The sequence below is a fragment of the Notolepis coatsorum genome (genome assembly GCF_963971535.1).
Source record: "Notolepis coatsorum genome assembly, chromosome: 3".
Taxonomy (NCBI): domain Eukaryota; kingdom Metazoa; phylum Chordata; class Actinopteri; order Aulopiformes; family Paralepididae; genus Notolepis; species Notolepis coatsorum.
In genome coordinates this window covers 99,722,778-99,739,061 of record NC_140167.1, presented here as the reverse complement: position 1 = coordinate 99,739,061, position 16,284 = coordinate 99,722,778, and the positions used below count along the sequence as shown (strand labels likewise).

The 16,284-nt window shown below is 41.6% G+C and overlaps 1 protein-coding gene and 1 long non-coding RNA gene across 2 annotated transcripts in view; one reads left to right on the top strand and one right to left on the bottom strand.

Moving 5' to 3' along the window:
- The window catches only part of igsf3 (immunoglobulin superfamily, member 3), a 468,209-nt gene that overhangs the window by 350,111 nt on the left and 101,814 nt on the right, over positions 1–16,284 (bottom strand). The window lies entirely within an intron of this gene.
- LOC311224481 lies at positions 3,830–6,689 on the top strand. Its single transcript, XR_014619448.1, has 3 exons — positions 3,830–3,966; positions 4,811–4,966; positions 6,443–6,689. It is a non-coding gene; the product is annotated as an uncharacterized lncRNA (long non-coding RNA).

Sequence of the window (16,284 nt, the reverse complement as noted above, 5' to 3'; positions counted from 1 at the left end):
AGAGCGCCTTACGACGCCATTCTCCAGTCCGTACGGGCGCTGGAATAAACCTCTGAAACCAACTCCACAGTGTGCACCCTAAGAAGGCTGGAGCTTTCAGAGCACAGTGCAGACTGGAGCGTGGTGCCATTGATTCAGCATTATCTTCGTGGCTAACTAGCCAGAACTGCTGTATGCCGTATGAAGGACAGCATGGACTGTGCCGTATGAAGGACACTTGCTGATCGACTGTCACTGTCAGTAGGAAACAGGGCTACGGCTCCTACATCCTGACCCCATGGTAGAGTAACAGACAGATGATACAATATCTGTATCGTAATCACGTTTTTACTCTGTGCCCTTCTGTCTGTCATCCTGTAAATAGCTCCTTCCTTCCTCTTCACCTTCTCTCTCCCTCACTTCTCTTCCCCTCCTTCATCTGATTACTCCTTCTCCTTTCCTCTGAGTCTCTCTCTCTCTCTCTCCTGTTCTCTCTTTCCATCTCTCCTCTCTCTCTCTCTCTATCTCTCTAAATTCCTGTCTCTTCTCCCAGCCTTGCGGTTCTCAGCCTCCTTTCAGGCAGGATTTAAGCGGCTCTGTGAGACTTCAAAGTGTGCGTTGCTCTGCAGGGCTGTTTGGAGAAGCTGACAATGACAAACCAAACCCTGCAGACCTTCAACTGATCACTCCCTCCCCTTCCAGCTCTCCATCCCTCGGCATAATCCCTCCACCCCCCCCCCCCCCCCCCAACCCACCACCACCAGTCTCCTCTTCTTTTGTTCTTCACCTCTGGCTGCGCTGATGCCCGTCTCCCAGGGCGTGGCCTTCGCGCGGTGTTTCTCTGTGCGCTGTGGCCTCCGCGCGCCGTTACTCAAACACTCATCTCCGGTTATTATATCTCCTCTACTCTCTGTGTTCTTGTAGATCTCCGTGGACACAGTTGCATTGAAGCAGAATGCAGCCCGTTCACACGCGTCAGCGGGCTGCGTGCGCACAATGAGGACACGTGACCAGTAGGGGGCGTGCGGGTCACACCAAACATACACCAAACATACACCAAACATACACCAAACATACACCAAACATACACCAAACATACACCACGTCAAGTCACACCAAACACACACCACGTCAAGTCACACCAAACACACACCACGTCAAGTTACACCAAACATACACCACGTCAAGTCACACCAAACACACACCACATCAAGTCACACCAAACACACACCACATCAAGTTACACCAAACACACACCACGTCAAGTCACACCAAACACACACCACGTCAAGTTCCACCAAACACACACCACATCAAGTTACACCAAACACACACCACAGCAAGTTACACCAAACATACACCAAACATACACCACAGCAAGTTACACCAAACACACACCACGTCAAGTTACACCAAACACACACCACATCAAGTTACACCAAACACACACCACATCAAGTTACACCAAACATACACCAAACACACACCACATCAAGTTACACCAAACATACACCAAACATACACCAAACATACACCAAACATACACCAAACATACACCACGTCAAGTTACACCAAACACACACCACATCAAGTTACACCAAACACACACCAAACATACACCACGTCAAGTTACACCAAACATACACCAAACATACACCAAACACACACCACATCAAGTTACACCAAACATACACCACGTCAAGTTACACCAAACACACACCACGTCAAGTTACACCAAACACACACCACATCAAGTTACACCAAACACACACCACGTCAAGTCACACCAAACATACACCACAGCAAGTTACACCAAACATACACCAAACATACACCACAGCAAGTTACACCAAACACACACCACGTCAAGTTACACCAAACACACACCACATCAAGTTACACCAAACACACACCACATCAAGTTACACCAAACACACACCACATCAAGTTACACCAAACACACACCACATCAAGTTACACCAAACACACACCACATCAAGTTACACCAAACACACACCACATCAAGTTACACCAAACATACACCAAACACACACCACATCAAGTTACACCAAACATACACCAAACACACACCAAACATACACCACATCAAGTTACACCAAACACACACCACATCAAGTTACACCAAACACACACCACATCAAGTTACACCAAACACACACCACGTCAAGTCACACCAAACATACACCACAGCAAGTTACACCAAACATACACCAAACATACACCACAGCAAGTTACACCAAACACACACCACGTCAAGTTACACCAAACACACACCACATCAAGTTACACCAAACACACACCACATCAAGTTACACCAAACACACACCACATCAAGTTACACCAAACACACACCACATCAAGTTACACCAAACACACACCACATCAAGTTACACCAAACACACACCACATCAAGTTACACCAAACATACACCAAACACACACCACATCAAGTTACACCAAACATACAGATACAGCTGGGAAAAGTCCTGGAACAGCTGTTTGCCTGCCGTTATGACGTCGTTTTGGTGTGGTTAATGTTAACAATGACCAGCGGGGGCGCTCTCATACAGCTGGTGACAACGTGCTGGACGAGCTCCGCCCTCGGCAAAATGAGAGAGAGGCAGAGAGAGAGTGCCGTGGACTAGGAAGTAAATATTGCGTCTCTTCTGTCGGCAGTGGATTTAGCTCTCAATCAGTAAGCTCTTAATTTATATACATTACTATTGAAATGCATTTTTCTCAGTCACAGCGTTACAGACCAGCGTTAAACGTTCCAGAGACGGTAAGTTAATTTAGCTTATTCTAGTCTAAAGAAACCTATATATTACTATTTGTTAATCAGAGCGTTATTTGGTTATAACACCGTGTGTGCGTCGTGTGTGTGCGTGCGTGCGCGATATATGTTACTATTGATTAATGCGTTTGTTAATATAACACTGTGTGTGCGCGCTTGATAAAACAAAGCATACTGTATTACTGTGTGTTTATATTGTGAGCAAGTCAAGCAAGTGTAATTGAACACAATACATGCTGACATCATGACATGCATCTTGCTGTTTGTCATTCTATTGCTAATTGATTGAAATTGATTGAAAAGTTTATTAACAGATTGCAGAATGGGTACAGTACAGTACAGCTCAATACATACAATTGTTAAGGGGATGCAGACCAGAGAAAGACTTTCGTCTTGTTTACACCAGGGTCCCCCATTTTCCATGCCAGGTAATGTGAATTAATGTCACAAAACGAATCCCTTGGATAGGATAAAACAAATCATCTACTGTATTACTGTGTGTTTATATTGTGAGCAAGTCAAGCAAGTGTAATTGAACACAATACATGCCTTTTTGAAATCAACCAAGATAATGGAGAAATATCAGTCAAGTCCGAAATCGACCGTGAAACCATTGGCAACGGAAGTTTTGTTGAGGTTGTTGTGATTGTTAAGGTACATGTCTCTTTTATTTATTTATTTCCAATAATAATGATTTAAATTACTACTACTAGTCTTAGCAGTAGCAGTTGTCATAGTAGTAGTAGTAGTAGTAGTAGTAGTAGTAGTAGTAGTAGCAGTAGTAGTGTAGCAGTTGTAGTAGTAGTAATAGTAGTACTAGTATTAAATATGAGCCTAGCAGTAAAGTTATCAATTATCTCCTCTCCTCTCCTCTCCTCTCCTCTCCTCTCCTCTCCTCTCCTCTCCTCTCCTCTCCTCTCCTCTCCTCTCCTCTCCTCTCCTTTCTTCTCTTCTCTTCTCTTCTAGGCTACTGAGGCTAATCTGAACATCCATGGGGTGTATGCCTTCACCACTGCAGAGGTACAGATCAGAATTCTCGACATAAACGACAACAAACCCGAATTCTACAGGTGCGAAGATACATGTGTCCCGCAGGACACCTTCACAGGAGAGATTATTGAGCACTCATCAGGATCCATCCCCCTCGACATCACTGTCAGAGATGCGGACCAGGTCACAGGATTTTTTATTTTTATTTTTTTTATTCTTTAAAAAGATAAACAAAAACAGAGATATTGAAAAGAAAAAAACAGTCTCTAATTTGATGTTTATTAGATTAGATTAGATTAAAATGTATTGTCATTATACAGCACAAGTACAGTACAACAAAAAGAAGTTTGGCATCTAACCAGAGTGTACCAGACTGTAACAGTTAAGTGCAATAATAATATACAATGTACAAGTAATTAAATGTGATATATATAACAAGCTACTGGTAATATATGCAACATGTATTTACAGTATAATTATATAAAGTGATACAGGTAATGTACTAAGATAAGATAAGATATTCCTTTATTGATCCGCTTGGGGAAATGCGGGCATCATACAGTAGTAGCATGGGGGGGGGGGGGTACATGGGAGAGGGGCATGGTAATAGTATAATACATTAATATAGGCAATACAACTATTGTAATGATACAAATAAGCAGTGTAAACAATATAATTAACTCTGAATATAAGAATATGGTGGTAAGCCATGCTGGCCAGTGGTATAACTATTGAGAGTAGGTATGGGATATATACAGATATAGATATAATATATACTGTACATATTATTAAATTTTATTATACAGGTATGTGAATAGGGAGGGATATATGCAGACATATCCAACAATTATAGATACATATATATACAGTATATACTGTATAATATAATTATTATCACTGTTTCAAAACACTTCAATGAAAAAAGCAGAGACCATGTTGTCATGTTGTACTGTCCAACTGTATGACACATAACAAGACCTGAGTGGTTACTTGTGATTAAGTATGAATCATTATGTTTATTGTGCAGGGAGGACAAATCAAGCTAACCCTGGCTGGAGACGTCAAGGATGTGTTCGCCGTAGTTCCTGTGTTTACCGTTGCAGAAAGCGCAACTCAAGTTCAACTCATGGTCCAAAAACCCTTGGAGCTGGATTTTGAAAAGAAAGAATTTATGGTTGTGCAGGTAAGGAGATGGAAAATGTAAGAATTGAAATATCAAAGTTGCTTTATGTAGAGTAATCATTAAAACATCACTACTTCATACAGTATGCTGTTCGGTTGGTACTGTGTACAGTCAGTACATCACTACTTCATATGTTCTGTTGGTACTGTGTACAGTCAGTACATCACTACTTCATATGTTCTGGTGGTACTGTGTACAGTCAGTACATCACTACTTCATACAGTATGTTGTTCTGTTGGTACTGTGTACAGTCAGTACATCACTACTTCATACAGTATGTTGTTCCGTTGGTACTGTGTACAGTCAGTACATCACTACTTCAGTGTTGTAGTCGAGTCACTAAATATCGAGTCTGAGTCGAGTGTCGAGTCCCCAGTGTTTGAGTCAGAGTCCAAGTCCAAGTCACCAAAGAAGAGCCCAAGTCCCCATTACCCGAGTCCGAGTCCAAGTCATCAAGGTTGAGTCCACTCCATTCTGGCAGTCGAAGAGCTGACATACAAATAAAAAAAGGTCTACATTATACATAAATGACACAGCGTTCACCATTTAAAATGGAGTTTATTTACTTTGTGACACAATAGCCACAATAAATAGACACAATAAAGAAATCTAACCCTAACTAACCTTACTGTCATGCACTTGTCCTAATAAACTAACCTACACTGTAGCACTCAACACTTTGATGAACATTGTTACTCAGCTGATAGAGTTGTACCCTTCCTGATGACTTGTCGTACAGAACTTGTAAGTCGCTTTGGATAAAAGCGTCAGCTAAATGACTAAATGTAAATGTAAATAGCCAAACAAATGCACTAGCCATCAATATCTTATTACAAATGATTAGGGCCTATTACCAAAAAATAACTAAATAAATAACAAAATAAAAACTAAAATAAATGTATCAATTCACAAGTCCTTGTCTGCACCTTCCGAGTCCGAATGCAGTCAATGGTCTGTCCAAGTCCTGGACCCGAGTACTACAACACTGCACTACTTCATATGTTGTTCCGTTGTCAAAATCTTAAGCCGTTTTGAGCCTGGGCTCCAACCACAATGGTAACTGTGCTTAGTGTGTGAGTCTCAACATGCAGCTGAGTCTCTGACATCACAAATCAGCACATTTTCAGATGACTCAGTTCAGTGAGGGTGAATATTGTGAGAGGAGAATTGGAAGAATGCGCCAATATGAGAATTAGAGACATAGATCATATTAAAGGGGAACTATTTTACTATTTCTTTCACTATTTGGGCACTTTTACACAATTCCTGTGAGTCTATGGAACACCTCTGTAATATATATATATTTTTTATTCATTGTTTTGTATTTCTAATCAAGTCCTCAAAAACAGCATTTTTCTACCTCAAGATCTTAAGCCGTTTTGAGCCTGGGCTCCAACCACAATGGTAATGGTTCTGGGGGAGAGAAAGAAATGAGACAAATTATTTCTAATCTATTTCTTTTTTCTTTCGCTGCAGCTCCCACTGTTGCAGCGACCACAGACCAACCCAACAACATCCCTGCCTGTATCCTCTCACTGTACCAAGACCATCCCCATGCCCCTCTCTCCAGACATAGGCATACCAACACCACAGCACATCCAGAGCTTTGATCTTGAGGAAGCAAGACAACTACAACTGCAAATGACGGGACAGGCTGCATGTCCACTGTGGCACAAGGAGCGAGAGGGCAGGCTGACTGCATCAGAATTTGGCAAGATACTAAAGAGAGAGAATTTCAGATGCCTTCATACAGTCCACATATTACCCCAAGCCCTTCACTGCTACAGGCTCAGCTGAAGGAGGAGGAGAACAGACAGGCAGCCCGAGACCCAGTCTTGCAGGAGGGTTAAGGGGGTTAAGCGTCTTGCTCAAGGACACTTACATTGGAATGCGATGGCTGCAACCCCCACACCATTGAAATGCTAATTGTCCACCACCTAGTATTTATCGTTGCCATTTGAGAGTTCACACTCTACCATAGCAGTCATCAAAAAGGATCATGGATCATCTTTAGACAAATAAATTGATACTAATAATAGATTACTTTGAACCTTGCACCTTATTAAACCTTGTCTAAAGATTAGATTAGATTAAAATGTATTGTCATTATACAGCACAAGTAGGTCCATGCAGGAGCAGCAGCAGGCCACCACCCAACTCTTCCTGCAGATGATGGGGACTTTTGCAAGAGCCATATTGCCTCAATCTCAGACCCCGCCGGCACCACAGTGGATGCCCACAGCTCAAATGATGCCCCCACGTGCCTGGCCCAAGACATTGCCTCCAACTAACCATGCCACATCAGTTTGTAGAGGCTTTTGGCAATCGTGTTGCGGTTATTCTGGACTGCTTTGAAATTGGCACTGAGACCATCAAATCTGAAAGCGCAGGCACAGACATATTCCCACTACAAGCAAAAGCACACTGTTAAGTACCTGATTGGCATTACACCACAGGGGTCTATCTCTTTCATTTCCAAAGGGTGGGGAGGGCGTGTAAGTGACAAGCATCTGACCGAGAACAGTGGTCTCCTCAATAAACTGTTGCCTGGAGACTTGGTTTTAGCAGACCGTGGATTTGACATTGGGGACCATGTTTCATTAATGTGTGCATCGGTGAAAATCCCTGGATTCACAAGCGGACGTGCCCAGATGGATCCAAAATCTGTAGAAGAGACACAGCAAATAGCTCACCTCAGGGTCCATGTTGAAAGAGTGATCGGTTTGGTACGCAATAAGTATCGCATGCTACATAATACCATACCAGTCCAACTGCTGGTTCCATTTGAAGGCGAGGACTTTTCTTTCATTGACAAGATTGTGACTGTGTGCTGTGCCTTAACGAATATGTGCCACAGTGTTGTTATGAAACCACCAGACCATGCGTTACCAGATAGTGAGGGAGAGACGGAGTTATCTGTTATCTGTTATGCTAAAGCTAAAATGGAAAATCAAGGCCTCTTAGTTTTACTGATGTGGATTATTTAAATTCAGTTTGTCATGTTTTCATTGTTATTTGAACAATGTTATGTCCTGTAAATACTAGGGCTGTCAAAAGTGAATGCTTTAACTGTATTTCACAGGAGAGAAACTGTATTCATTGAAAGCTATTAAAATTGCCTTTGAATCTAAATATACTTTCTGTGTTTTTACATTAATTCCATGATTTCTAAAAAAAAAAAAATTCAAACCATTCCAATTATTAACACCTTTACTGCTGTAGCATACGATTGGTAAAACAGTAACATATGGTAAACATTGGTACAACATTGCTAGAACAGATGTAATATAGCATTGTATATTAGTATACTGCATAGTATATTGACAAAAATAAAGAATTAAGACTCGCACAGGTTTGTTTTTCTTCTATCTATCTATCTATCTATGAGCCGTACTGTATTGTACCCATTCTGCAATCTGTTAAATAAAGTTTTAGCTCTAATTAAGAATGACAGTGACCATAGCTGACTATTATTTGGAAATCCAGAGGTTTTAAAAACTGGTGCGACAATAACTGTCTGGTTTTAAATGTTAAGAAGACTGGGGAGATGGTGTTTGACCCCAGAGGTGTTGGGGACCACAGGCCTGTGGTCATCCACACACAGTCCATCTCACAGGTCTCTTCATATAAATATCTTGGGATTTTTGTCGATAACACACTAACCTGGAACACCCATGTAGATAGGATTTTATAGTATGTCTGCACTTTATGTGCTCATTTCATCATTCATCAGTTTTGTGTCAGTCTTGTTTATCTGATCTTATTTCTGAAGATGCATTTCCATTGGCTAATGGTCGAGATATAAGTCACTTGTTACTTGATATTACTGTAAATCATTTGACATCTATTGCTGACTGTTCATACATTTGTTACAATAAAGATGCAAATAATTGTTATCTCTTGTCCAATCAGAATATTTTTTTTATTACAAAACATTGAGATATCAAACAGAAAAATTGTCTTGTTTACATCAGGTTCACAGGTTGGGTAGGAAGAGTGGGTGGGGGACACTGTACAACTGAACAAGCAAAACTGTACATTGGAATATTGACTCCCTCCCAGCAGAACTCTGCACCGCCCCAACTCTGGACTAATTTAAAAAACTGCTCAAAACCCACCTCTTCAACTTGGCCTTCAACCCCTAACTTTCTCACTTTATATGTATATGTTGTGTCTGTCCACTATGTTTGTTAATTTGTCATCTCCCCCCCCCCCCCTATGTAAAGCGACCTTGGGTCCTCTGAAAGGCGCTATATAAAACGAAGTTATTATTATTATACTTGGTCATTTACTGTACATTGGGGGGGGGGGGGGGGGGGGGGGGGGGTTGTGTTAGGACATTTACAGGGGCCAGTTTAGAATTGCAGTCTCCCGTAGGTGTTTTTTGAGAGTGTTTTTGAAAGTGGGAAGTATTTTGACATGTACATGGGTACTTTGGTCGTGTAGTGTATCTTGTAGACCAGGCCCATTGCAAGTTGTGTCTACTCTAAGCCATCCTAGGTTGTCAAAGTGGGCAGGGGTGAGGTGGGTTCTAGGAGTAAGGTCAAGCAGTAGTCTGACCAGATTGTTTTGAGATGTTTGTAATTTTGTTTTTGTTTCTGACACAGGTTCCCCTCAACTACAGTATAGACTGTTAATAGATGACGGGACCTAAGATGGGTTTACACACTGTACCAGGAGAACTGTAGACCAGGAGTTGTGTTACAAGAGAAGTGATTCAAAACTAAAACTTTGTTTGTAATGACAGCTTCAAGGATGCTTTCTGTATGATCACCCGTATGATCACCCCCCCCCCTCCTCCAATGTACAGTTTCTACGCCAAATGTATATACACTCTTTTTCTGGACACTTTTGTATCACAAACAGTACTGTATTTGCAAATCTGATATGTCATAAATGTATAGATGTAGCAGTACTGTCTATCTGTATGTCATGTATGTCATATATGTTATGATGAATTGAAAATGGGGGACCCTGATGTAAACAAGACGAAAGTCTTTCTCTGGTCTGCATCCCCTTAACAATTGTATGTATTGAGCTGTACTGTACTGTACCCATTCTGCAATCTGTTAATAAACTTTTCAATCAATCAATCAATCATTGATTATTTTTTTTATATCACGTTAACAATCAAATGGCTAGCAAGCTCACCTGTGACATACTGTACAGTGCAAAATACCAGAGTACAATCTTAGTCAACTTTTATGAAAACAATACACAAGTTGGAACAGTTTGAACGTTTTATTTTTACTTTCGTCTTGTTTACATCAGGGTCCCCCATTTTCAATTCATAATGACATACATGACATACAGGTAGACAGTACTGCTAGTGTACATCTATACATTTATGACATATCAGTTTTGCAAATACAGTACTGTTTGTGATACAAAGTAGTAGTAGATAGTAGACATAGCAGCATAGTGTAGGTAGTAGTAAATAAAACGATATGCAAAGGAAGGTGACGCGTCGCTACTGTAACTCCGCCATCACAACCATTGAACTATTATAACTCTGTTACACCTATACACGGCTGGCCCATAGTAGGTAGTAATAGATAGTAATACATACTGTACTGTAGTCAGAAATAAGACGTTACCAAAATAATAACGTTTAGGCAAATCACAGACGCGGATACACAGTGTTGAATGAGGAAGTCAATAATCAATAGACCGCCGCCGCGCCGGGCGACTTTGCGCCTCCTGGCGGCATAAAACAGAACAGCAGCCTGGGTTCCCAATTAATTAAAACGACGTGATATAACCGTGCGCGCGTCGCGGCAAAGCGCCCAGGAATACTAAACGCTTCATCTGTACACCAAACATACACCAAACATACACCAAACATACACCAAACATACACCAAACACACACCAAACATACACCAAACATACACCACGTCAAGTTACACCAAACACACACCACATCAAGTTACACCAAACACACACCAAACACACACCACGTCAAGTTACACCAAACACACACCACGTCAAGTTACACCAAACACACACCACGTCAAGTTACACCAAACACACACCACGTCAAGTTACACCAAACACACACCACGTCAAGTCACACCAAACATACACCACATCAAGTCACACCAAACACACACCACGTCAAGTCACACCAAACACACACCACATCAAGTTACACCAAACACACACCACGTCAAGTTACACCAAACACACACCACATCAAGTTACACCAAACACACACCACATCAAGTTACACCAAACACACACCACATCAAGTTACACCAAACATACACCACATCAAGTTACACCAAACACACACCACATCAAGTCACACCAAACATACACCACGTCAAGTTACACCAAACATACACCACATCAAGTTACACCAAACACACACCACGTCAAGTTACACCAAACACACACCACATCAAGTTACACCAAACATACACCACATCAAGTTACACCAAACATACACCACGTCAAGTTACACCAAACACACACCACATCAAGTTACACCAAACACACACCACATCAAGTCACACCAAACACACACCACATCAAGTTACACCAAACACACACCACATCAAGTTACACCAAACATACACCACGTCAAGTTACACCAAACATACACCACGTCAAGTTCCCTCTGGACTGCAATGCGATCTGAGCCCTTCATGTTGCAATAGTTGCCCTTCATGTTGCAATAGTTGCCCTTCATGTTGCGATAACATGTTAATGGCATCATCCCTCAAATCGACGTGCCGTTAATGTCCATTAAACAGGAAGAGTCGCACTAGAGGACTTTTTGGCGGGAATGGATGCTTTTGCCGTTCTTCCGATTGGATTTGACTACGGCTGAGACCACTTATCGATAATTATCGATAACTGTGAAATCGATAAGTGCATGTGTACAAATAAAAGATAAATTAAAATAAAAAAGTTTTAAGTAAAAAAAACTTTTTTCTTAAAAATATATATATTATTTAACGTTAGTTTGTGTGTGTGTGTGTGTGTGTGTGTGTGTGCGCGCGTCACGTGCACTCATTGTAGTTTTTGCGATACTGTAGTTGGCAACATTTCGAGAAGTTGGAGGGCAATACATTTGTCGTTTGCAACGTATGTAAAGCGAAACTACCGTTTTCAAGTAACACCACCAATTTATGCGATCATAAAAAATATATGTATTATTAAAAATATATATATATAATAATAATCTATATTTATCGATAATTTTTTCCCGATTTATGGATTTGTATGTTTCGTACACATTTATGGATTACGGCATATCGTCTCAGCCTTAAATTTGACAAACGGTTGATTAATCAACAAGAAGAGGACTTAAGGACTATTGGTGACAGGGAACAGGGCACTTGTTGGAAAATGGAAAGTATACATAATATTTCTAGATCTACCGTTACTGTTTAACGTTATGATTAAAGCAGATTAAGCAGTGCTGTTCACTATTTGGCAGTCAACCCTGTATTGTACCGAAAGTGCCAGGTGTGCTCTCAGATCCATCAATTTAAAGCATTCTGATGTGCTGGTAGTCAGTCAACCTGATGTTGTGTAATATCTATGCACTAAAAACATTTCTCCCAGGAATTATTTGAATGTTCTATCCATTTGTCTTTGTCTCTCTCCGTCTGCCTCTGTCTCTCATTATCTAAAACATTTGTGTCTGTAGATATCCATGCATCTCTCCTCCATGCTCTCTCCCTCTCTCTCAATAACATATTGCTCTCATTCTTTCAATCTTTGCAGTATATTATATCTCTCATGTCTGTCTCTCTCATCTATATTAGTCAACCATTCTTATATATATAGCATATATCTCATTATCCCACTCTCTCTCTCAACTCTTAAGTCAATCACTTGTCTTTTTTCTCATGTCTTTGTAACTCCGATGCCCAGAGGGAGTTTTGAACCCAGGTCTCCCACGCCGCGGGCAACAACACAGACCGATATACCAAAAAGTTAACTCACTGCTTTGTAACGTGTCTATGTGTCTTTTTGAGGATGAGAGTGAGTTTAACCCATAGCACCGCTACTCACCCCAGCCCTTCGTGACTGTGCTTCACGATACCATCCGTTACACATATATATATATCTATCTCATCCTCCCACTATCTATCTTTATCTCTCCTCTTGATGTACTGTAGCTCTCTCCACATATCACAATGTGCTGTAGATATCACCACATATCTCAAATTCTCAATGTACTGTAGATCTCTCCACACATCTCAATGTAATGTACTAGATATCTCCATATATCTCAATGTACCGTAGATATCTCAATGCACTGTAGATATCTACATATACCGGAGATCTCTCCATATATCTCAATGCACTGTAGATATCTCCATAACTCACCGTAACTCCATAACTCATCTTATGGAGAGATCTACACACATTCAGCAAGTCAGTCATTGATTAATTCAACCAGCTCTCTTTCTTTCTCTCCTTCCAGGTGTCCGAATGCAGTCAATGCTAGAGTCCAAGTCAGAGTCTTTGGTGCTCAAGTCCAAGTTGAGTCACAAGTCCTGAAAATATACGCGAGTACTACAACACTGTGGTGGGGTATGAGGTAGAGATTTTGGAAAAACTGCAAATACGGTCTAGTGCAATATCAAAATCACAGGAGGCGCAATATTTGTGTCAAATTGTGTCTAATTGTTTCAAAATAGTATTCTGAATGAGTACCGTGGTGCTGCAGTCAGAGACGTCATACAGTCATATTCTACAGAAACATCACAACATTCTTCTCACAGAAAAATATCATTACATCATCATTGTGAATCATGGCAATATCAGTCAAAATAATCGCAATCAGATATTTGCTTAGCAATGATTGGACAGGCATATTTCTGAGAAGTAATTGGACAGACATATTTCTTAGCAGTGATTGTTGAACTTTGCTTATTTTTTTTTATTCCCCTTCATCTTTCCCTCCTCTTCATATAGCTCTGTCTGTCTCCTTCTCTTTCCTTCTCTTGATGACGGATGACTCAACAGTTGGATAACAGATTTCTACCACTACTGAGCGAGAGCCCGGATCACAGTCAGATAATTAGCCTCACTCCCTCACCACTTGGAAAGGACTGGAGCGTGTTCTAAAAACATCCGGTTGCGGCAATTAGCAAGCAAGCTAACGGCACGGACGTTACTATGTCAACAACACATTAGGGCTGGGCGATATAACGATAACGATAAATTTTTTTTTTTTTTATACCTGCAACAGGGCAGTTTTAAAACCAGAGACAGTGGACAGACTTGTCTTTCTTGCCTGCAACTTAAAGTAATGGCTTTGCTTGTCCAAATGACAATACTGACCAAATTCAGATTTCTTTTTCTCTTGTCCATTTATTTTGTTTGCTTTCTAATTTAAAATACATTTTGAAACCGTCTGTACACAGTAGGCTATGTGTGCTAGCAGAGCTAGTCTCCAGCCGTGAGTCACGGAAGGTGGTTTGTCCACCAAAAAAGCGCCAAAAGATCGAAAATAAACTAGCAGAGCCAGAACTGTTCAACTCCCCTGGAGCCACAACCAGCAGAGAAGCCGGTTTACTTTAGCTTTTAAACCAGCTGCAGCCTGAGAACTGGAGTGTGAGGGGATGTAACACTAAAGATGGTGGCAACTACAAAGAATTGCTGCAAAATAAACATACATCTGTTGTTAAAAAAAAAATAAAAAATTTTTTTTTTTGTTTTTTTATACTTATAACAATTCGATAATTATCGATATCGAGAAATAAAATAAAATTATCATATCGTTATCGCGATATGATTTTTTTCCATATCGCCCAGCCCTACAACACATGGACGTTTCCTATGAGCATAACGACACCAGGCCACAGCGGAAGACAAAAGCAGATGTTTCAGGTGTTTCATCTGTGACACACCATATCAGTGGGTCAGGGACAGTGTTTCATCTGTGACACACCATATCAGTGGGTCAGGGGGACAGTGTTTCATCTGTGACACACCATATCAGTGGGTCAGGGGGACAGTGTTTCATCTGTGACACACCATATCAGTGGGTCATCAGGGACAGTGTTTCATCTGTGACACACCATATCAGTGGGTCAGTCAGGGACAGTGTTTCATCTGTGACACACCATATCACTGGGTCAGGGGACAGTGTTTCATCTGTGTCACACCATATCAGTGGGTCAGTCAGGGACAGTGTTTCATCTGTGACACACCATATCAGTGGGTCAGTCAGGGACAGTGTTTCATCTGTGACACACCATATCAGTGGGTCAGTCAGGGACAGTGTTTCATCTGTGACACACCATATCAGTGGGTCAGTCAGGGACAGTGTTTCATCTGTGATGACACACCATATCAGTGGGTCAGGGGGGACAGTGTTTCATCTGTGACACACCATATCAGTGGGTCAGGGGGACAGTGTTTCATCTGTGACACACCATATCAGTGGGTCAGGCAGGACAGTGTTTCATCTGTGACACACCATATCAGTGGGTCAGGGGGACAGTGTTTCATCTGTGACACACCATATCAGTGGGTCAGGGGGACAGTGTTTCATCTGTGACACACCATATCAGTGGGTCATCAGGGACAGTGTTTCATCTGTGACACACCATATCAGTGGGTCAGTCAGGGACAGTGTTTCATCTGTGACACACCATATCACTGGGTCAGGGGACAGTGTTTCATCTGTGTCACACCATATCAGTGGGTCAGTCAGGGACAGTGTTTCATCTGTGACACACCATATCAGTGGGTCAGTCAGGGACAGTGTTTCATCTGTGACACACCATATCAGTGGGTCAGTCAGGGACAGTGTTTCATCTGTGACACACCATATCAGTGGGTCAGTCAGGGACAGTGTTTCATCTGTGATGACACACCATATCAGTGGGTCAGGGGGGACAGTGTTTCATCTGTGACACACCATATCAGTGGGTCAGGGGGACAGTGTTTCATCTGTGACACACCATATCAGTGGGTCAGGCAGGACAGTGTTTCATCTGTGACACACCATATCAGTGGGTCAGTCAGGGACAGTGTTTCATCTGTGACACACCATATCAGTGGGTCAGGGACAGTGTTTCATCTGTGACACACCATATCAGTGGGTCAGGGAGGACAGTGTTTCATCTGTGATACACCATATCAGTGGGTCAGGGGGGACAGTGTTTCATCTGTGACACACCATATCAGTGGGTCAGGAGGGACAGTGTTTCATCTGTGACACACCATATCAGTGGGTCAGGGGGACAGTGTTTCATCTGTGATACACCATATCAGTGGGTCAGGGGGACAGTGTTTCATCTGTGACACACCATATCAGTGGGTCAGTCAGGGACAGTGTTTCATCTG